Source organism: Haliotis asinina, chromosome 6, assembly GCF_037392515.1.
Source record: "Haliotis asinina isolate JCU_RB_2024 chromosome 6, JCU_Hal_asi_v2, whole genome shotgun sequence".
In the NCBI taxonomy this organism is placed as follows: Eukaryota; Metazoa; Mollusca; class Gastropoda; order Lepetellida; family Haliotidae; genus Haliotis; species Haliotis asinina.
Window position 1 is genome coordinate 48,223,977 of NC_090285.1, and position 23,524 is coordinate 48,247,500.

At 39.9% G+C, this 23,524-nt stretch overlaps 1 protein-coding gene across 3 annotated transcripts in view; it reads right to left on the bottom strand.

Moving 5' to 3' along the window:
- Nucleotides 1-23,524, bottom strand: part of LOC137286953 (four-jointed box protein 1-like) — a 50,879-nt gene that overhangs the window by 12,038 nt on the left and 15,317 nt on the right. Inside the window, exon 2 of one of the 3 annotated variants that reach the window (XM_067818999.1) lies at nt 17,822-17,896. The exons of 1 other annotated variant lie outside the window; for it this stretch is intronic. The gene's annotated coding sequence lies outside the window, so the exon portion shown is untranslated. Of the gene's footprint in view, nt 1-8,220; nt 8,329-17,821; nt 17,897-23,524 lie in introns of those variants that run through there. One more of the 3 variants, XM_067819000.1, reaches the window with a different exon arrangement.

Genomic DNA, 23,524 nt, shown 5'->3' on the forward strand with positions numbered 1-23,524 from the left:
CACAGTAACTGGGTCCCAAATTAAGTCTACATACTTCCCAGCATTGTCGCTGGAACCATACGGGCATACTGAACTTGCCAGGCTTAAAAACAAGGCACATGCGACACTTAATGCCAAAAATACCGAATCAATTCATCTCATGGGGCGCCCGGCGGTAACAAAATTAGTTCCAGACCTTTATATTTTGTCTTTATTGGCAGCATTCCTGGAATATGGCCTTGTGACAGAATTCTTGGAATACGTCACGTGACGCAGGAAAACACGTGTTGTAAGAGCACAGACGTAATGGGTTCTGTTGATATTATGTTTTTGTGAACGAAAATAACTGAACAGATGGGATAGGAAATATGTTCTGTTAATCAATTCAGATATTGCAAGAACTTGCGACATTTCTTTTCTGTGATGCTGAAATGTTCTTGTTTCATGTCGGCGGTGAAATGCTCTGGAAAAGTAATCCCTTGTGACACGGAATGCTGTTTTATATTGTTGAAATATACCCTTGCTCTAGTGCGCCTGGAAGATTAAGTGCCACGTCGTATTATTTTGTACAATATTTTTAAGTATTCCAGAATTATATGCAGTATTTCAAGGTTATGTTTCGGTTTAATGATTTTGGACTCTTTGATAAATATAGACTGACTGACTGACTGAGTTTGGATTTGTTTTAGCAATATTCCAGCAATATCACGGCTGGGGACTCCAGAAATGGTCTTCATATATTGTACCCATGTGGGGATCAGAACCCGGGTCTTCCGCGTGACGAGCCAGCGCTTTAACCACTAGGCTACCCCACCACACCAATATTAATTGATCACCCTCAGTCGTGTGTAAATATATCGACAAATATAACTATAATGACTCAGGTGTAAGGCAAAACCTTTTATTTATTATTTTATGATTCTATTTGATTATTTTAAAACATATTATTTGTCCATGTCATAACGATATAATCGACTAAGTAGATGGGTAATTCGATGTATTTAGACATAAAGTCATTACTCATTTTCCAGTGTTCATTAATTATTCAATTATTAAAAATATTTTGTGAATAAATTAAAACTTAACTACATTTATGTAAATCTTTACAGTGTGCCAATTGATAATTAACCTAATGAGGTATTACTCATTTACCGGTGTTCATGGATTATAATTGGTATGTTCTATTTTGTAAATAAATTCAAATTTAATTACATATATTTAAAAAAATACAACATGTTAATATAATTAACCTACCGCAAAACAAACTTCATCTTCCCACGGTATTGATCAGTTCAATAACATCTCTGGATAAACTCACGACTGCAGACCTCACCAGCAGCCAACATGCCCTGAACAAAGTGTTTGTCACGTTCTCCGAGTTTCCTTGTTCCGCTACAACACAGGATTGAAAACAGCCCACTGCAAGACACGGTTCGATTCCACAACACCACTAAGTCAGGCACGAGGGAACGACCCGGAATGTGGTGGTACTTAAACGCGAGGACTGATGCCACAACTAAACATATGTTGGAATGGGAATGTATACAATCCTGCCTTCAAGTCCTTGGTAACATGCCGTTAACGATGTAGGAAGACTTGTACCTCTGGCGAAGTGCAGTTAGTGGTTCTCGTTAAACCTATCGACGCTCGTGGTATACCTTTGAAGCGACGAGTGTTGACATTTCTAAAATGTGATGATCAAAGCATCGAGAATTCTGAAACGCTTAGATTTTGAAACGTCTTCACGCACAAAACAGAGGCACTCCAGCAAATGGAATTGGTCAAGTTCAATATTAACTACACAGTTCTCATCATATACTCGCACTGAAAGAGATTGTCCTCGATGTCACATGTCTAACCACTAACATCAGTCCGAATGATAGGAAAACACTCCAGGAAAATACAAGTATGTGGATCTGTTCTGCAAGAATCACTGCTCTATGAAATCAGCAACCGGCACCATCCTAAATGGCAAATCATAAGGTTAAGGTCTCATTGTAGAATACCAAGTTCCAATTCCTGATACCATCCCACCTTCTGACCACCGAATGCTCCCAGAACAAGTGTCTGGCACCAAATGTGGGTGACCCCGATGTTTAGACAAGTGCTAACGCTGGATTCCAACGTGCTCCTCATTCTGAGCCCCGGATGAGAGAGCAGAACAACAAAGAGAAATCAATCTCATTTGGACCGAGACATAGGCAAGTATCAGCGTGGCAATCATTAGAGCATTGTACAGCCTCGGTGGAAATACGACGCTTCATGTTCTGCTACAAACAATCACCAGTTTCGCCATATTAGTGCATATCAATTGACATATAACTGTTTCGTGGTAAGGATGTCTGAGGATCTATCAATAAAACTCAAGGGGTTGTAAAATTAATCCAATATCTTTGTACCTATTCCCATCATGGTGTTGAAAATTGGTTTAAAATGCTATATATAAACCTGCAAATGTTTCGCTTTGATAAAAATTCTAATCTGTGCCTTTTAAAATAAAACCGAATAGGATTATGTTTGTTATTAATGAACAAATGACAGTGATTCTGTCTTCTCGTTTTCATTTGCTTTGGAACAAATGGTTTGGGTTTTTTTAAAAATAGGCATATAAAATTAATGCTGCATAAACACGCCATACCTGTTTTGATTTGATAATTCTCAACTGTGCCTTTTTTAATTAAATTCAATTGGCTTATGAGAGTTCTCAATGAATAAATGACAGTGATTCCGCCCTGTCTTACTATTCGGGTTTTCATTTACTAGTACTTGAGAACAGCCAGTGGGTGTCTAGTTTCATTTCATTCGAACTATTCTTGTGTGAAAGTCGAAAAACATTCTAATAAGATATGTTGTCAGATATCAGACTTATGTCAACAGTATATAACTTGATATGAACGAAGAGATCTGCTGTTTTGTGTTTGTGCAACATCGGGTGGAGGTTAATAATGTCATGTTTTCACACGAGGAATGGCAGCGGATCGGGTTCCTGTCTCAACACACATTACAGGATATCCCGAACACAAGCCTGGGATGCAGATAGCATCTTGAAACTATCAGTGTTAACTTTGTTTGTGGAGGTGTTTAACACAGGTACAAGGAGGAAGGCGGTTTGCATCTTCTGAAATCTGAACGAGACTGACGCTCATCTGGGATGCATAGAGTGACGCCATATTTGATAGGAGGGTGGAATAAATCTCGCCAGATTGCATCAGATGCTTGTTAAGGAAATGTCTGAATTTCATGAATATCAACACATGCGGGAACTAAACTCCCATGTTTTTCTTTTGAGTGAATTGTATGAAATGACAATACAAGTGGTTAATATTTCGATATCAATCTCAGCCAACCAATGAAGTGCATGGTAAGTGATGGAGAGTAAAATGAGGTAATCTCATTGGTCAGTTTAAACTAGTGATATCATAACGCAAAAGCAATGAGCAGAACAAGAGACGTAAACTCTATTCCCTGGCAGAATGAATCAAGTTTTTGGAATAACTGAACATGTGTGAATAATGAAAACCCATGTAATACATTTCGTTTTGAAATACATGTAAATGTAAGATGCGAAACATCACGATGAAATATAATATATGTAAAATTAATATCCAAATAAAAATGGTTGTGCAAAAACGAATAGTTTCGGTGCCTCTTCCCTCATGAGAACACTTTCATGCCTGGGTGTGTGAATTTGAACGGTATTTTCGATGCTTTGATAAAAACATTACATCAAGACAGGGTGGGCTGAATTGTCACATTCCTTGTCTTACAACAGAGCCATAATGGCGGGGATACGTTTCATCTAAATACCTATCCTTGACTTTCCCTACCCTCGGGGACCACACCCTCCCCACCTACCGAGAGGGACCACGGAACATTTCCCAACACGTACAAGCCCAGTAATCCCACAACAATAGAAGAAGCTGTGCGGCAAATCAGACAAACACAGCCTCCATTCTGGAACCTCGTGGACCGCCAAGATTGTCTGGCATGGGCGATACCCCACATGTAATGGAAGGACAATGCTTTGTTCCAAGAAGCATGGATACCTTGCCATGACCCCGCTCTCCCCTCAGCGCTGGTTATTTGTGATGCTTTGATGAAACTGCTGACGACTCTGATGCTGAAGATATGTGTTGGAATGTGGTTCAGAGACCACATGCTTTTCGTCAAGGCCGTGGTGTATTAAGACATCACATATATACGTTTTTGAATGAGAGAAAACAGGGGAGTTTTGTAACTTAATAAATGCTGGGATTTGCCTTCAAAGGTTCTTTTTGAAAACCGTGTGTGGAATTTGGGATGTAAGCTCAAGTCAGGATCGTCCCACAAACAAGGCCCCACAGCGGTTATAAGACAGGAGACGGGGAAGCTACGAATTCTTTGTCGGTCGAAGTAAATTGTCAATGTCGTAACTGTTTAACTATGTAGACGGTTCAATTCATCACACGAAGCAGGGCCAGCAGGAGGCATTAAAAGACTTTATCTTTCTTCAGCTAGTCGCGAAGAAACACCACATGCCGATTGGGTAAAAATAAAAATGGGAGGCGAGTTTCTAGGTTTGCAAAAATGCCACAATTCTTGTATAATGTTTGTGAATAACTGTTGGGTTTACTGGCCTCGATAGTTGTGTGGGGAACTGTATGGTGATATTTATAGATACTGCGGTACTTCATGGACATATTTTACAAAATCCTTATTTGTCCTACACGTGCAAATGTAATCGGCGTGTGCAAATTTTATGATGGGGTGATATTTGCACTCACATTCAATTAGCATATACTTTTGAGCAAAAGAAAGTGTATCCTTGAAGAAGAATGCATTAGGCAAAGGCATTACAAACATCAATCTGTATCTGAGAAAAATCTCAAAGATACTAGCATCAAAACCACAATCTGTATGAAACACATCAGCATGGGATAAGAAAAACCCTGTCGCTGTTTTCGGTTTAGACACCACGAAGAATGGTTGCATGTCGTTCTTTTGTCGGGAGTGAAAAACCTTTACATATCAGAGGAGCTGGCAATCGCAAGAACTAAGGAATGCTAACGTCTTTATTTCGCCAAACAGGACGTTTCGGGATATATTCTTACCCTTTCATCGGCTGAGTGAAAAAATGTCGTGTCCCTCTAAATAATTAAGTACACTTCCAAAACTTCTAGCCTTCTGAATGCAGTTTAAGTACTTTAGATGGGATGATATTCAGTACCCAATGTAATGTACAGGACGTTGCTTGTTTGGTTCGCTATTGAAGTTGGAAACGTTGCCATTATTTCTGCAGACAGAGTGAAACGAGGGTGAAATACACGACTCTGTTCTATGTCAGTTGTATAGACATTCATAGTGAATTATCGCTTCGGAATCCTACCTTTCGCCAGCGGTAATCCTTTCACAGTTCCAAGAACGTTCGCACACCTCCCGTAAATGTTCACATAAATCTCTGTGCCTGTTGAAGTGAACTTTCTCGCAGGATACGAGCTTCAACTAAGCGACATGATTGTGTAATCCGTGACAAATGACAGCTTCATAGTCCTTTCGTGAGAATTGATGTCCGTTTGGCTGCAGCCTGTCGCTCTGCTGATCTTTATATGATAAACCTAATCCACGGTCATCCTTTATCGCTAGACAGACTGGACATCACGTGACCCGTTAGTTACACGCCGGACATAGGTCAGACACACTTTGGGTGTAATATTATGAGGTATTACGTGTATTACAAGTCACGTGATGTCTGGAGCACAGCTGATCAAAGTCGGGAAAGACAGACAGACAGATAGCTGGACGGTGTAATTAATGAGGGGATTACACACTACAGCATGTGAACATGTTAAACTGTCTGAGTGCCCAAATAGCAATCAAACGATAAACATGTCGTATCAGTTGTTTTCACAATCGTTCCTTTTCACACTCGGAGTGAGTAGAAATGGAAACACCGAAAACCTAACATTGCAATTTCAAATAACACCAATATTATTTCCAAAATTATAATTCACGGAGATTTTCCGAACTTGAGTGTCGATAACTAAGCATAACGCCGGATATTATTTCAAAATTACGCAATATGATCTGGATTTAACATGCAAACGATCACATCTTGACATGCCCGTAATGGCTGAATGGTCAGTCTACGTCCAGTCAACAACGATCCATGACACAGGCTCCAGAGAAGGACAGGGATGAAAACATTTTCTCATCGACTTACGTCCAGCTAAATCTTTAATCTTGACCATTAGGTGGACAACAGCTTGATCAAATGGCCGGAGCCTATCTGTCTGACTATAGTAATAGGTTTTCACCTGTAATTTTTCACATAATATCCGCCTGAAGCGCTATCATGTATTTTACCCTCACGTGAAAGAGACAATTGTTGTGCTACAATAGCTACCCATCATTGCGACATCAAAGGAAGGGTCGGTGCAATTTGTGACAGAATTAACAAGAATAGGTACAAATTTAATCCCACGTGCACATTGTCACGGATCCCCTCGGACATGAGGGTTTGATCGGAATGCATTCAGCTTGAAGGCATGAGGACAAATTAGCAAAATTACAGGACTCAGCTATTGACAGTTCAAATGTGATATGTACACATAACGTGAAATTGACATTGGCCTGAAAAGATGCGTATCATTGACATGATTAATTGTAGAAACGTGTGCAGTTTGGTTATCGAACTTGTATTCAGTTTCAGGTGTCCTTGGGGCTCCAATAAGTGTCACATATCAAATCTGTAATACCTTCTATTGATCCCTTACAATCTTCCATCACATTTTCAGTATATCTTATCCATAATTGGGTGACCTCTGTCTTTAAAGCTTAACCGTTTCAATAATAATAGATAATAAAACTATTAATTACAATGAAGAAATTCAAGCAATTATTGTTTATGCTCACAATTATAGAAATAAGTACAAATTCACACAGGAGGTGCATGTGTATCAAAATTACAATGGTCTACATGTGTCTAAAGTGCTATTTTGTGTTGCCATTAATTACAGTTATACATTGTCATTTTTGTTAACTTTAGGGAACAGTGAAAACGTCCATGAATCACGCTGTGTATAAAATGTACCCTGACATTTGAGAGTTTTTTGACTGATGACACATTTGAACCGTGATCGACAGCGTGAAATGTACATCTTACAAACTCGGCATGAACCAAGTGCAGTTTGACATGTCTCGTGTGACACGTAGACACAACACACCCTGCAATACACACAACCTCACCACAGGCACAAACAGTCCGATATCCTCTCAATAAGCCATTCAAATCTCAATGTGATGGTCGCATTGCACAAAACGAAAGACTGTTGACATATTTCGATTCACCTGTTCAGGCAGTGCCATATATCATTCTGCCCCTTGTATTCCCATCCGACCTTAACGCATTGGAGAGATTTGATCACGAATATGGCGTCCGGTAAACATTAGGCTGAGGGTTGAGTTCAGCTATGAAAGAGAGTTGGTTTGAGACTGAATGGGGAATCGTGAAGAAACGCCTGAGCACCCGGTGACTTTAGAATGAAGGTCAGAGGTCGTAGGTCAGGGTAAAGATACCGGTTATTATTAATGCATATATATGGCGTATTGAAGAAGATTAATTAGGAGGAAAACTGTACATAGTGAAACTGTATTGAGGACCCTTTTATACTAACGACAGACCGACAGATATAGTTTATTATGGCTGGGTCAGAATGTGTCAAAGTTTTGGAATAACGTTGGATCGATTGACTGTTGAACAGCCCCAGTAAGACGCGAGTTGCATTGAATGTATTGAGGTCGTTTTAATACATGAAAACATAATGGTAACATAAGCTGAACCTGGAACCGATTGTACAGGAATGTTAAATGCCACTAACAGAATTTGAACTATATCATCTATGACATTTTAAAGGACACCTAATGGAATATCGGCTGTAGATATACTGATTGCAAGAAATTTTGACAATTTAATTTCATCGTTTTAGATAATAATATAGGATGTAAAAAAGGTGCATATGAAATATAAACCGAAATAATTTTAATATTAATTCATGTAGATCTTATGATGAAACATAAATAAATAAATAAATAAATAAATAAATAAATAAATAAATAAATAAATAAATAAATAAATAAATAAATAAATAAATAAATAAATAAATAAATAAATAAATAGCGTTAAGGAAGCAATTAAAATTTGAATTAATTGTTTAGTTTTATTGTTGATTTTGTAGAGTTTGTAATGATAAAAAGACGCCTCACCTGTCTTCCGCCGCTTATCGCACCTCCGTATGTAATACACAGAATGCCGTAAAGAGAAGCGAGCGAGCCACAACACAAACAACTTCCATGCGCAATCAATACTTCTCACAATGCGTGTATTGTTATTGCTGTGAGGATTATGAACGCAAGCCAATCAGTAACGACAACATGTCTGATTTGCATATCGACTCCACCCTAGCTCCGCCTCCCGCTCTGAAGACAGATCGAACACCAGAGACGAGAGTTGCAAGGAAGATGTTTTGATATATCAACGCATGCATTATTTATATAGAAAGTAGTGTGAGAGAGACATATGCTCAATGATGCATGGGGCGCAATGGCGGATAGCTGAAGGCAAGTCGAATAGTCGCGATCGCCACTTTGCCCGTAGTCATGGCCGCTCAGCTCGCTAATGCTATCAGTCAATTGCTAGATAATAACAAAGCTTAAGGAATTTACGTCTCAGTCAAATTAATCTAGCCATCGAGACTGTTTAGTGTTGGCTGATAAATCGGTGTTTATTTTACGCCAGGTTATGCGCGGCCGTCCATGTTAAGTCAGTTGTGTTCTCCCCTATCAAGCTGATTGCTTTACAAATACGCCTCCGTTCCTTTAAAGCTAGAATATGTACATAGGGGTGACCATTTATTTAGATAAAGTGAATTCTTCAATGACAGGGGGCCGAAGAGGAAAGGTGTGTTTCCAATTCTCAGCTGGAGGGTCACGGGGCTGAGACATATACTGCTGAGACCAACACGAATTCGTTTTTCAAAGTGAAATAACACGCATGTATTTTAGCAGGTGGTTCATCGACAGACAGTGATTAATGTCTGGTCGATATTTTTTTATACTCAGCGTGATTAAATTTGAGTGTGATATCGTAGATAAGACACGTGCGTTTATATTGTAAGTGATTTGTTACTGTCGCATTAATTTGAATGGAATTTTGGTGAGATTTAGATGTTGATAACTTTCGGTGTTTAATTAACACCCGTTTTTGTGTCATGATTACTAAAATATTTTTAGTTTTAGATAGTTTTAGAAATTGGACGAACATGAACATATAGCCAATTGAATAAATTAGAACTTTTATTATTTTTTTTATACGTTTCCGAGTTATCTAGTGAATGTATCATCGAGTCGTATATGTGTGGAAAAGTGTTTTGTTGTAATTATCACAACTGAACTATTTCATACCTCATTTACACCCCTATAATACACATGTATGAATTCACCGAAGAAGACTATATCTCAGTGTACAGAGGAAAAGAAAGATTTTGTAAATTCTCTGTAACTGTGGTTTTATTGAAAGAGAGTATTATTTACATTAATTTGATACACCTAAAGAAATATCACAAATATCCTACTGACAAAATCTGATATACTTACGTCTTCTAACCAAACATCTCTTGTTAGAAACCTAGCCTACCATATTTATCATGCCTTGCAGTCTAGTTATGTTATTGTTAAGTGAAATATACCCCTTGAACATCTCTGCAACATATTAACATGTATTTAGCTATTGACGAAAGCAGTTATCTTAGTGTACAAAGGAATGAAGAATTTGTAAAATCTTTAGCAGTCGTTATGTTGAGGTAGAATATCACTTTTAACTGATCTGTACAGTTTTTGATAACCTATGTCACGATTGGTGACAAAACCATAACTTGCTATATTCACCATGCCTCGTAAATGAGGCATGCTCTAGTGAAGTATGTAATACCTATATCTGATGGACAAATCAATGTTGAACCAGGGGCCGTTAGTCCACATCTACTGACATAAAGAAACCGCTGACAAGTTTACGTCGATGTGCTCAGAAGATATTTCTACTACAAAAGTGAAACATGTAGACTACCCGACCAAAGGATATGTCAACGGACAAACGGTGAACTATGAGAGACTTCTTTACAGTCCAAAAATGAGTCGGTCCCAGACAAATCCGTAACATTTAAGAGATATTCGTTTCAAACGAAAACTTCTGTTTTAGGTGGAATAAGCGGAAACAAAGACAGACATTAAACATACTGAAGTAGAATATACCCACTTCACAAATATCAATACCTCTGTCCAATTTATCGGTAATTATCTTCAAATCATTTGCTGTAAAATGCTCGCAAATAAAAGCCAAACAAAACAGTTATTTTTTGGCAACACTGGATTGACCTGTCTGTGAGGAAAATGTGACTTTGGGGTCACATGTCTAGGGCGGTTTGAACAGATGACCAGACACCTCTGACCCCTGACCTCAAACATCTTCAGACTTCGGCGTAATTTCAAACCCCATCATTAAAACCCGGTCGTCAGTTTTATAATTGTGTCCAATTTGTTGAAATACAATAACTCGAGCAGTGACCATTAATTTAAGGTTGTTAGTGTGACCGAGGGTCAGCGCTGGACATGTGCACAAGACCACGTGGCGGGAGATTCGCCCGAGGATGGACGCAGGTAGGGCAGGTGAGGGACATGGGATGGCCCGGGGGTGCGTCTGGCCTCACCGTGGGGGTCGGGCAGTCACTACCTCTAAGGACTAGGTCATGCAGGTAATTTACCATGGCACACGGCATACTGTGAAGTCAGCAAACGCTGCAATTAGAACCTGTTGAAGTGTTTTTCAAGTTCAAAAACACGACATGGGAAAAGAGGGATGTGACGGAAAATGAAGTGGAAAGTCCATACACGTGCAATGCTTTCTAGTCACGAAACCCTTTGAAAAAATGTTTGGATACTTCCAAGGGAGCTGAGAAGGAATATACACTAATCCACTGAAGAGATACATAATCTTGCGTGTTGTTTTAATAGAGAGCGAGTGAGTGTGTGAGCGAATGAGTATGGTTTTACGCCGCCTTTGACACCTTTCCAGTAATATCACAGCGGGGAACACCAGGAAATGGGCTTCACACATTGTGCCCATGTAGGGAATCGAACCCGGGTCTTCAGCACGGTGTCGGTTGCTTTAAATACTAGGTTACCCCATCCACCGTCTTCATAATAACGATAATAACGATGATTATGATAATGACAATAATTGTGATAATTATTCAAGTAATAATCAGATGAAGACTGATGATTATGATGATGGTGATGATAATGATCATAATGATGATGATTATCATCACCATTACTGATTCACTACCTCAACCTCTCCCAACTTCACCCTCACACGAAGACAGCGTCCCGTCAACGATACCTCTCAGGCCACCAGTTCAGTGCACGATTCCCCAGCTGGACGCTACACGCAATGCTGACAGCCAGCACAAACTGCCAATGAAATAAACGACATGTGCATGTATTTGTTAAATGCACATGCATGTATTTACCTGCGTAACAGTCGTTCTGGTAACGACACATACGCACCTGTCGACTTACTGTTGCACGCAGTTAGGTTGGTCTATTTCAGGTGTACATCTTTCAGCGCCGCATAATGATGTCATTAGCACACCAGTAATGGTATTTCACCTATTCGGGAAGATTTGTAATGTCAATCCCAGCAGTAGCCTTGCTCAAAAGCTAAACTGAATGCTAAACCTATGGATGTTTAGTAATTCTCTCCTTCGAGGAGGCACGAGGACAGGACTCCGGTCTCTTATTTAAAACGTTTTAAAATTATCATTCAAACTACCAGTCGTTACTTAAGAGACTTGTGGTAGTCTATCCAGCCAAGTATCGTCCAGTAACGTCTGAAATCACTCGCATTTGTCAGCTGCACAGATTTGTACTGTTGTGCGGTTGACGACTATTTTCACTCACCAGCGTACAGTGATGTGTCACCCTTTGCGCGTTCCGACAAAGGCTCTGCCGGGTAAGTTTGTTTTCCTATTTAATAAGTTCACCTTTGACGTGGTTTTTCACTCAACGTATCGCAAGGCACTTATATCTTAAAAAGGGTTCTGTCAATCCCGTTAAGTGTTCAATAACGACAGCAAACGACTTCAAAATCCATTTTATTGCCTCATGACACCGACGTTTATTTTTTCAAGATTTAAACGGACGTAAATGACTCTGACAATGGCAGTGAAAAACATAGTTGCAGAGCCCCGCCTCGACCATGACATAATTTGACACGAACATGTAACTGTGAGGTTAAAACACACGCTTTGTACGCTTTAAGTAGAAATTATGAAGAGATGAAAAAGACAACTGACTCATGCAGCAGGAGGTCCTTGTCGGATATTCGACACAACAGTGTACAATTGTCGACGTTTGAAAACGAAACCAGCTATTTTATGTAATCAAGCTCTGCAGAATATATTCAGTTAATTCCTGGTTTCATTGTTGGGGTTTTACACATCCTGAAATTTTGTTTCATTTATTTTTTTTTTAAATTTAAGTTTGTTCCAAATGAAAAACATTTTGTGTTTGGTGTTCGCCATGCCAGGAATTATATCACATTTTGCATAAATGTTTCAATTCGACTTTCCACGACAACAGAAGTGCAGAAATAGATATGAAGTGATGACACCAGGTGTTCACGAAAGTAGGAGCGCATCAGACCCCGGTCCCGTATGCTGGCATTGGTCACAAACACATGCACAGACACGTCAATCCTGCTCATAATGTTGGTATTGACCTGAGCATACACGAAACCTAAACGATAGAAGGAAACTATGTACCAAGCAATTCTGTTGTCTTTGGAATCTGTAATAAATACCCTCCTGGACATTGTTAATTGATTGGTCAGTGAAAATGACTGTTTGACAGTCCGCAGACATGTCTCCAATAGCAACCATCTTCTGGTGAATGCCCAGAGATAATGAAACGGTCACAGAGTAGCATCCATCGCGTTCAAATGTTCGTCTGAATGTGCAATAAACAACCTGGGCACATCTAAGGAGAAATAGACGCTAATAAACCATATACTGCAATCAAGATATCAGATAATGCGCCACAACCGTCCGAAACCCGTGATGTACAACTTGCACGAACTACATGTGGCCAGGGCAAAGGTCAAGGCCATGGAGCGTTATTAGTCAGGAAGTTATCCCTAGAATTAACATTAGAGCGACACCTACCGAGAATTCTAATCACTAACATGGTTTATGCATATCATAAAACTAGTAATGAATTCAAGATGGGGAACATGTAGAATTTGATTGTAGTGCAATAAGGACAACGCATTACCTACAGTAGATGGAACCTGTATGTTTCACTTTTTATCTCTGATCGATACACGAACGCGCATACACCCACTGTAGTAACAGTATTTATTAATAATAGCTCAACTGTTTTGTCTTAAAGATGAGAAGTATTAATTATCTCGAGGAATTAGTATGAAATATATCCAATCAGATGGTATGAATTGGCATGTTTGTAACGCTCAGACTAATACGCGCACATTTTCCCTTGCTTGTTGCTATAATTAAACAGTGAAATTATTATTTTACAAGCACTTCATGTTTTAAACATCTCGAAAAACAATCAACACAATAGCTTGATTTATTGTAAATAGTGAACCTTGTGCCCCCAAAAATATTGACAACAGTCGAACATTTGCCAACAGTAAATAAACATGGTATTAAATCTTAGCTTCATAAACAGCCCATAAGGTCAAAACGACCACCAATATAACAATAAACACCTTATGATTTCCGCATAGACCGAATGACAAAGACACGACGCCCACTCGATGGTCAAACTGACCGTAACTACTTAGTCGAAATGACCAGGAGGATAAAAACGCCCCACACTTGATGTGCTGCGTTAGCATTCATGGCCGCAGATCACATGCCCTTCGTTTTATCTGTGTCCAGTGTGGGGTTAGTGACCACTGAAGTGGACACCCGTTGTCCGTAGCTTAGTAATGACCGCTCGAGTCATACTCCGCTACCGCTCAAACCCCGAAGATATTGAAATTAAAGCAGGACCATGCTGTCTGAAAAGCATTAAATGCGCGCCGTGCGATAGTAGAATAATGAGAAAAAGCCCACGACTCCATTGAAAGCAAACAGCTGATAACAACGCTACAATAAAAGAAGCCATGCGAAAGTTTTCATTCATTTAATGTCCCTGAAATGGTCAAATTATCATCTAACCCTTTATTTGCCCACTTGAAACAGCTTGCTGTAAAACAGCACCCTGCCTCACCCCTAGCCCGGGGCTTCTGTAGAGCCATAGATGAAGAGTCTACCGCCGAAACATCAGTTAGTACGGCCACTGTGATCTAACACTGACCAATACTAACTAGCAGGGTCGTTAAAAAGGGTCAATCGAGCGTGTTTGGGTGGTGGTTACTTCTAAATCTGACCACTCATTACGTCGTGACAGCTTGACCACCCTAGGAATAGCAGCTGTTATTATAACATCGGAGTTCTAACTGGACATGTTACCTAACCACCAGGTTACCACAAGCATCTGTTGTTAAAGTTTGATCTGATAAAATAAATTGAAAATGACAGGTTAAACTATTTATAAATTAGATTTAAACATGAAATGAAGGTAGCATCTGGAAATTTATACCAGCTTGTAAAACGCATCTCGTAGAAGTAATTCAGCATTCGTTGTTGGAGCCTGAGGGAAAAATAATATTGCCTTTTTATGAGATCCACTGGTGACAGGTAAGTATTGTTTTACGACTACATATTCACTGACGACGTGATGCGGCTTTGTCTCTGGAAACAAATATACAGGTGATTTTATGTGTAATCGGCGAGAGTGTGTACACAGGGATTGATATATAGTCTTTATGTGTGTCCAGTTACAGATGGCCAGCGGCCTGCAGCAATATAAACACGAATCAACACACATTTGATTGACAGTGAGTGTTTAGGACTATACTTGATCAGAAAGCAGTTTTGATGTTGTATTAATGGCAACCATTGTCACGTGTGACTAAACAACTTCACAATAATCACAGGAAATGATTGCAATGAGGAGTCATTCTGAAAAGACAATATGTGCATATTTAATACTAATGAATTATGTATAGTCATTGAAACAGTTTTAGAGTAACTTGGAACAATCGCCAAATTCCGATTACACGTTTTTCACACGTATTTGATTATTTATAACTAAAACATTATAAATATACAAAAATGCTTTTATGTCAGCCTGACCTCATAAATTTATGCATACAATTATGGTGGAAAAAAGTTTACAATTAGAGATCGTCATTACTCCGCGTGGAATACATGCAGATCCTAACACGAACGTTGACACACTGCATGATTTATGCATGGTATCTTCTGCGAGTACATTACATGTAAAATGTATTAAATGTAGTGGTTGTACATGCAGTTCCTGATATGCACTTCGAAACAATGCCTGTGTTATGCACGCTATCTGCTGCACTACACTGCATGTAAAATGTATTAAATGAAGTGGTTGTTGGAGAACACGCGACGGTTCATGCACGTTATCTGGACAAGATACTGCTTTGTGGAGAGGGTGTTGAAAGGCACTACGATAAAACAGGTTGATGCACAGCCATTGGTTTTTAATCTGTCACGTAAACGGTTTCAATAAAAAAGGGTGCTGTCAATATGGAAGCTCAAGTTACCCGCTTGACCTACTTTTTTCCTCTTTATTTATTTTGTTTGTCTTTTTTTATCATAGTCATCATACACTGGGGTAAGCGTACCTTTTCCAGAATAACTGGTATCTTCACAATTTGAGCGTGATACAAGAACACACGCCCGTGATACGAACAAAATGGAACAATTTAGATTTCTTCTGGTTATGGAATATTCTCCTGTTTACAGATTTTCTTTCGGAAGTCCACTGTATTTATCACCAGGTTATATAAATGTGGAGTACAAACTTTTTAAAATATACATGTGGAGCAAATTATTTCTAAATTTTCGGAAACGTAATAATGGCATTGGCTTCAACCAAAAATGAGTTTGGGGGCATTACAATATGCTAGTCGTGCATGCTTGTCTTGAATCAGATCTAATATCAAGTTGAAACTGGACTACATGCAGACCGTGATAAAGATAAATACCTTTCCATATCGATGGGCAAGGACACCTTACTATCACTATCGTATAGCTATCCTACTGGCTGACCACTGCCCAGACAGGTCAGAGGCCAGGTCAGAGAGACCTTCATCACTGGGCAATGGACAATGCATCACGCAGGTTCATCTCCTGTTACACCCTTGGTGCATAGATTTATCTATTGTCCACTGTCGGGGTTTACTGGGAATGGCATGTCGTTATTGTTAAATATGTACCAAACTCTGAATGCACGTATGGGGCATGTCAGTCTAACCCGACTTACTGACAATGAGAACAATGAACCAGGCCAGAAAGCCTTTGATACTAAATTTAAGGAAAGGTTAACCGTATTGTCCATACAAAATTCGATGGGTATCATATCCTGACAAGATTCAAAACTGATAACTCTTGGACTTATGGGAGGCCAACCGTGTCATCTCCTTGGTGAAGGTACAGAACCATCTACCTATGAACCAACGTAACTTGAGATTTTATATAGACCTGTCATGACATTTGGATTTTCCATCAGTACACTGACATATGCATGCACGCGAGGACCATGAGTAATTTGAATTTAATTCATGACACGCAGGATGGGTGAAATTTAAGCTTAGCGACACGGAATTTACCTGATTGTGTCACGTCGTAAAAGTAACCTTTGACCTATGACACCGAAAACTGACCCTTGATGGACGATCAGTGACGCTGCTTCAGTAATCCCAGGTTCTATCCCTACAGAATGTTAACAGGAACAGTTAGCCACACTGTTACATAGGGGCCATTAAGCGAGGACATGTAGTACCGCCCTGCCACACCCCCTCAGCAGAACACTGAGGGGTTCGTGGCATCCTTCAACCCCCTGCCGTAATTTCCTCCTCTAAAGTGTGGGAACTTCCCTCCCCCTGACAACCTATTACTAAAGGGTGCAGGCCTTCAGTCATCTCATCTCTGATTTAACATGCAATTGTGACTATTACAACATCCCACCTTCCATAAACTGCGTGTGTGTTCGCGAAAACAGGTTCACCAACAAGTGGTGAATTAAAGGCAAGAATTAATGGATGGTAACTACTTTATTTTAAGGAACAAAATCTTGAGGAAATTCCTTCTCCTTCGGGATTGACTGATGTGACCAGGTGAACGATAGTGAGTACAGATTTCTCAAGAACACGGATCTACCTTCACCTACCTATTTATACGACATGGAAAATACACACATACATAAAAATGTAGCTATACTCTTCCCTGTTCCTTGCCAACACATTGTATGCTGTTTCTGGATGGAGGTTTCAAGATATGGCGCACCCCTCCGACAAAGTGTCATTACTGAACACACCAGTTCTGAACCGAATGTACCCACAAGACCTCAGACCTACCCACGACCTATCGACTGCACAGAGAATTTACCCCTCATATAATTCTACAATATTCAAACAGCTCCGATCCACCATCCACTTCCCCCTTTTCACCAATGCACACACCCTCCATATAAATACTCGTCTAGTGACACCGTGCCGCCCTCCACACTACCCCTTTAAGTGTCTTGCCAACCCACCACCCTAATTGTTTTGGGAGGGTTTGTCAGGTGGCGTTTGAAACTGGCACTGATTAAGGAGAAAATGAGAATACCGCCATTTGGGTGGATGACGTTGTGACGATAAGCTTACCTGAATATCACGTGCGTAGGTCGGGGGTCAGGCTACCTTTGACCCAGAAGTTCAACACACGATTGTGTTAGCATCCTGGTAAATAAAAGAGGTGATTAAGATATGTTGTTACTCGGCGATGGAAAAATTACTATATTTGATTTGTTCACGTTCAGCATTAACGATTAAATATCCAAATACTACAGCAAAACAACCATGGGCAAATATTAAGATATTCAGAGCAATGGATCGTTGGGAAATATATATTATTATTTAATTAAAGTAATGACAAAGATACGGTGATGACAACGCAGATTTGAAGACTATGTAAGAAGTATGGTCCTTTGTCGTCACGTTAAAGCAAGCGTTCTGATTGATTGATATGACATGCCAGTTTTATTTGATGTCGATTTCAACTCTCCAATTTAAGTTGTATGGAACGAGCATCATAAGTGGCAACTATCATTTGAACAAACCATCAAGCATAATATTAAACAGAGCGCAAGGTTTCATTAATTTTTTAATCTCGGGATTAAACCAAGCGTCTCAAAATTTAAACCGAATGAACTGTAAACGAACAAAACACATTGAGTGAAGTCACACATGTTCTGGCAAACCTGAAATTATCAATACGAACTTGCAGAAAATCGCGAGGCTAATTGTCATTGCCAAATAATCATTACACAGCAAAGTTTAGGGCACGAAACTGTATCAAAGGGAAGGTTTTACTACAGCTGAATAAACATGCGATGTAAAACGTATTGTCGTTCAAATTTTTAAAAAAATCAGAAAGCCGCGACGCCAGGTAGGAGACGTAATTGATTAGCGTCAGCCCCGGCATTGACGGTAAAAGCAGATTCGTGATGGCGTAGTATCACTGGGATTACGCGTTTCATCAAAATAATCGTCAGACAACCAGTCGCACTATAATTTCTCAACTGTCCTTGATTTAAAGAGGCTTGCATGTCTCGATTGGGATTTTTTCTGCGGATTTTCTTTGAAACCTGTTTTAAAAGGGCGCCAATGATTCTGCAATAACGTCGTCTAAAATAGATCTTTGATATAATACCATTATAGAGCCTGAGGTGAGTCGATGCTGAAACCATCATGGTATTGTACAGTGAATGAAGATAATAGGTTACCGACTAATGGAGACTGACAAGGGTCTGTATGCAGATATATATACACACATACACGCCAATGCAAGAGAATAACTGATATTCACACGGATATTTTTGGCATTATGCACAAAATAATTTTGATATACTCTAAATAGAACACTGATATTCAGCAATGACCCAAGGTAATCGCAGTAGGAGCTGATATGCTCTGGCCTTCCCACACCTCCCGTCGTTCCCAGAATGTGAAACCCGTGAAGGTCTTCTACAACCCATGCTTGCCATAAACGGCGACTATGCTTGTCGTATGAGGTGGCAAATGGGATCGGGTTGTCAGGTTCGCTGACTTGGTTGACAAATTTCATCGGTTCCCAGTTGCACAGATAGATGGTCATGCTGTTGGTCACTGGATTGTCTGGTCCAGACTCGATTATTTACAGATCGCCGCCATATAGCTGGAATATTGCTGAGTGTGGCGTAAAGCTTCACTCCCTCACACCCTAATGCCCAGAATGTGCATTAAACATGTTGCAACGAAGTAGGAGTAGTACCTCGATTTCGGGAGCGGCGTGTCAACGAACCAGACTATCAAATGACTGAATTGCTAGTTGTTATAGTGTCACAATAATTCATTTAATTACTATGTTGAAACGTATCAAACAATAAATTAATCCTGAGTTATATATGTGCGCTGGACGCCGAAGGACGATATTCCATTCGTAACGCAGTTAAGGACAGTTTGCGTATCTATGTGGAAAAAAACCAGCGACCAGATGGTCAACGGGGCACTTACATTGTAATATTTTCGAAGAAACAAGAGAAAACATATTACCTGTGAAAAAATAACACGTTTGGTTAAAGTATATAAAATATCACTCATGCAACTGCTTGCTACAGTGTACACTATTTAAGTAATCACCCAAAAGCTGATACAAGACACGACTATGGTATTTCTGGGCATTCTATACGGTACCTTCTATATTCTACCAACCCTCAGAACACAGTAGATACTTTATTGGTAAGTGATATGGTTAATCTAATTTAGTCGTAAATCCCTTCTAAAAGCGGTCTTTTTCACTGTAGCGAATCCTCTGACCTTTGACCCCGCGTCTATTCTCACTTGGGAGTTAAAAGAAATGCGTTGAATTGGAAGCATTTACACCTGTATCAGCGTTCTCAACTGCATTATTCTACCTGTCAGAGATCACCTGAGCCAGGTGTCACCTCGACGACACATTAAACATCCATATGTTTCGGGGAGATCACGTTCTTAATTAAATTTAAGCTTTCATTGTCACAGACTTGACTTTGATTCAATCTCTGTTCCCCCCTACCCCCGAACACACGCACCCTCATATCCACCCCCACCTGGCACCATGATAGGAGTGTGCAAGGGGGATGTTCAATACTGACATATGACATTACCTGTAGACGATATGATTGTTTGTATGCGATTAGGGAATACATGTCCAGTTTCTGGAAATCCAGAGTAACAGGAGCGACATTGTTGTATTGTTAGGTATCAGTTTGAAAATGTGTAGAGGACGCATTCCTGATAATACAGGTAGAAGGATCAAGAGTAATCAAGAGCATACATGTAATATTTATGTGTTACTTGTGTACGTAGACAGAGAGACGTATTAGTCGCAGTAGTCGATCGAGAGAGAGAAAGAGAGAGAGAGGGGAGACAGAGAGAGGGAGAGAAAGAGTGAGTGAGTTTAGTGTTTGCAATATTCTAGCAATATCAGGGCGGGGTACACCAGAAGTGGGCTTCGCACATTGCACCCATGTAAGTAATCGAACCCGAGTGCTCAGCATGAAGTACTGGTAGTAGGAGAAAAAGACTGAAGTTGAGGTAGAAGGAGAAAAAGACAGAAGTAGTGGAAGAAGGAGAACAAGACAGAAGTTGTGGTAGAAGGAGAAAAAGACAGACGTTGAGGTAGAAGGAGAAGAAGACAGAATTAGTGGAAGAAGGAGAACAAGACGGAAGTTGTGGTAGAAGGAGAACAAGACAGAAGTTGTGGTAGAAGGAGAAAAAGACAGAAGTTGTGATAGAAGGTGAAAAAGACAGAAGTAGTTGTGATAGGAGAAAATGACAGAATTTCCACCGATGCTTTGCCAAAGTCAATATTAATTCCCATAGCAGTTTACATATAAAGCCATGAAGCCTCCACGTGAAATATATCAGCGCTTATGAAGGACTTCAACTGCCCGAAGATCAATAACGACAGAATGCCACGCCGGCAACAACACAACAATGGCGACGTGATGAGCACTAAAGGTAATGAGATGAACATAAATCCAATAACCAAAACATCAAACTCCGTTTTCCAGATTAACCATCTCAAACAACAATAATGTCCGAGCAGGCTTGACCATCACAAGAAGTACCTATTACAACCGACTCTTCACAGATCATCAATTGATAATCAATTCTCAAAACTACTTGGCTGCAAAGATTTCACTCTTAGAATAATGGCTGTAACAGCAATAACGGCATTAGGCACAATACCTCCCATACTTGAATTCCAAGCCCACAGAGTTCTTGAACCGTCGCGTCTGTCACCTAGCTACCGTGGTCACTCAGTCCGGTCACTTGGTACGCTGACCACCCCAAGACCTGGCCATCAGCTGGTAGACTATTGTCGCTCTGCGGGCGAGCTTTTATTTCATTTGCCTTTCAATATTCTATTGCTGTGCAGCAGATGTTAAATGTGGATTGGCTTTTAGTGACTTTTGATTGACTCCTTATCAAAATATCCGATTAGTGAGCCCTGAAACTGATTGTCACATTGTCAGACTGGCTTGCAGATCTTCTCTTCGTTTACCTAATGGGATTACAGTTTGCTTTGTAGTTCCGTTTATGAGGTTTATGCAACACACGTAAATATGAAAGAGTTTCATGATTAAATTTGAGCGATTGTGAGAAGCAGCGTTTCGTGGCTTGATTGCGGACACTTGGTGTCATCACTGATTTTTATCAATATTTTAACGATTAAAACATCTTAAAGGTCTCATGCATCAACATGTTGATAAGGTTTATAAGACAAAACACAAACCATTTGCCTAATCTATATGAAAACAAACAACTGAAGTTGTACCTACCGCCACGGTGCTAGCGTAAGTCCTTCAAGAACGAAGACGTCGACCAGAGAAGACAGTCATGGGAACTACTGAGTAGAGTAACATTGATCAGACTATGAACCCTAGATATTCCCACACATAAAACCTAAACTATGTGATCAACTGGCCAAATATATCGCTGAAGCAGATAATGTGGGTTTGGTGGTCACTTTGTACCGACCAGGCTGGTCAAATGGTCATTTCACTCCAGGGGGCACCCATCATTGCCCAGAACAATATAAGTATATCTCTCCCCTCACAGCGGTACGTGGAGTTACTGCCACCGTACGTTCGATCTGTGTCTTCAACCGTACATTCCCACTTACATTCCAGAGAATCAAGAGCACTGAGAACCGTGCATAAATCCAAATGCTGAATACACCCAAACGAAATAACTGACATAAAAATCAAATTACCTCATCGCTTGAAGCCGATTACATGATTCACGTTGAACACCCACTGATTGTTCCAATTACGGCATGCAATGCATGTCACACCACTTAAATCTTCAATGGAAATATATGGGTGAAATTGTCAATAACCTTTGTTATCTGTCGTGACAGAGCCGTGATTAGATGGGTGACGATTGAAACTCGTGGGAAATACTCTCCACCCTTGCTATTAATGTTGCTTTATGATCCACACATGAATACTAAGTTATTTTACTTACTATTGAAATAACAATCGGTGTTTATGTTATGTGGAGCGAGCAGGGAAATGAGTCGTGGCATACACTATCGCGGAGGATTCTCCACCGTAGGTCATGCGTGGGATTTCCGTAAACATTGATGTCATGCTGAACTTTCTGATTGTCATGCTGAACTCTGTGACTGTCATGGGCGTGATTCATCTTTGTTTGTAGTTCATGATTTAAGGCTATAACTACAATGATTTCAGTCATTTCAAGATAATTACCTTTCTAAAATATAGCCTCTTGCACATATGTTCGTTAGACCTGCAGTTTATTATATTGCTATACTGCATTCACGATTCAACATTATTACAAACAATTTCGATTCATTTTCAGAATTCACAGATGGCACAGAACACACAGCGACCCTTCGTCGATGTAAATGCGGGTTCTGTGCGTAAGCAGGAAAACCAAAAGTGCCATTTTTCTATCTTTTTCAGTGATGCAAAGGGATCAAACATTATAGCTCTGCTTTCCGCGCGGACGCTTTATCTACTCGACCATCAACCTGATACGCAATCTTATAACTTGTACAATGTTCATAGAGTCGTAAATCACAAACTCACTCACACATCCGACCAACGTCACGACGTAGGGGACACACTTATGTACATCTGTGTTGACAAAGGGTTTAAGCTGAAGACAGGCTGTCTCAATTGATGCTGAGCTGTGAATTTTCAAAGGAAATTGATACCAAAGTAAGACCTTGAGCATCCCGCTATTGGTTTGAAATTTCTCATTTTATCAGGATAAGTTTTAACGCTCAATTGTGACATCTCATTGTAAGACAGC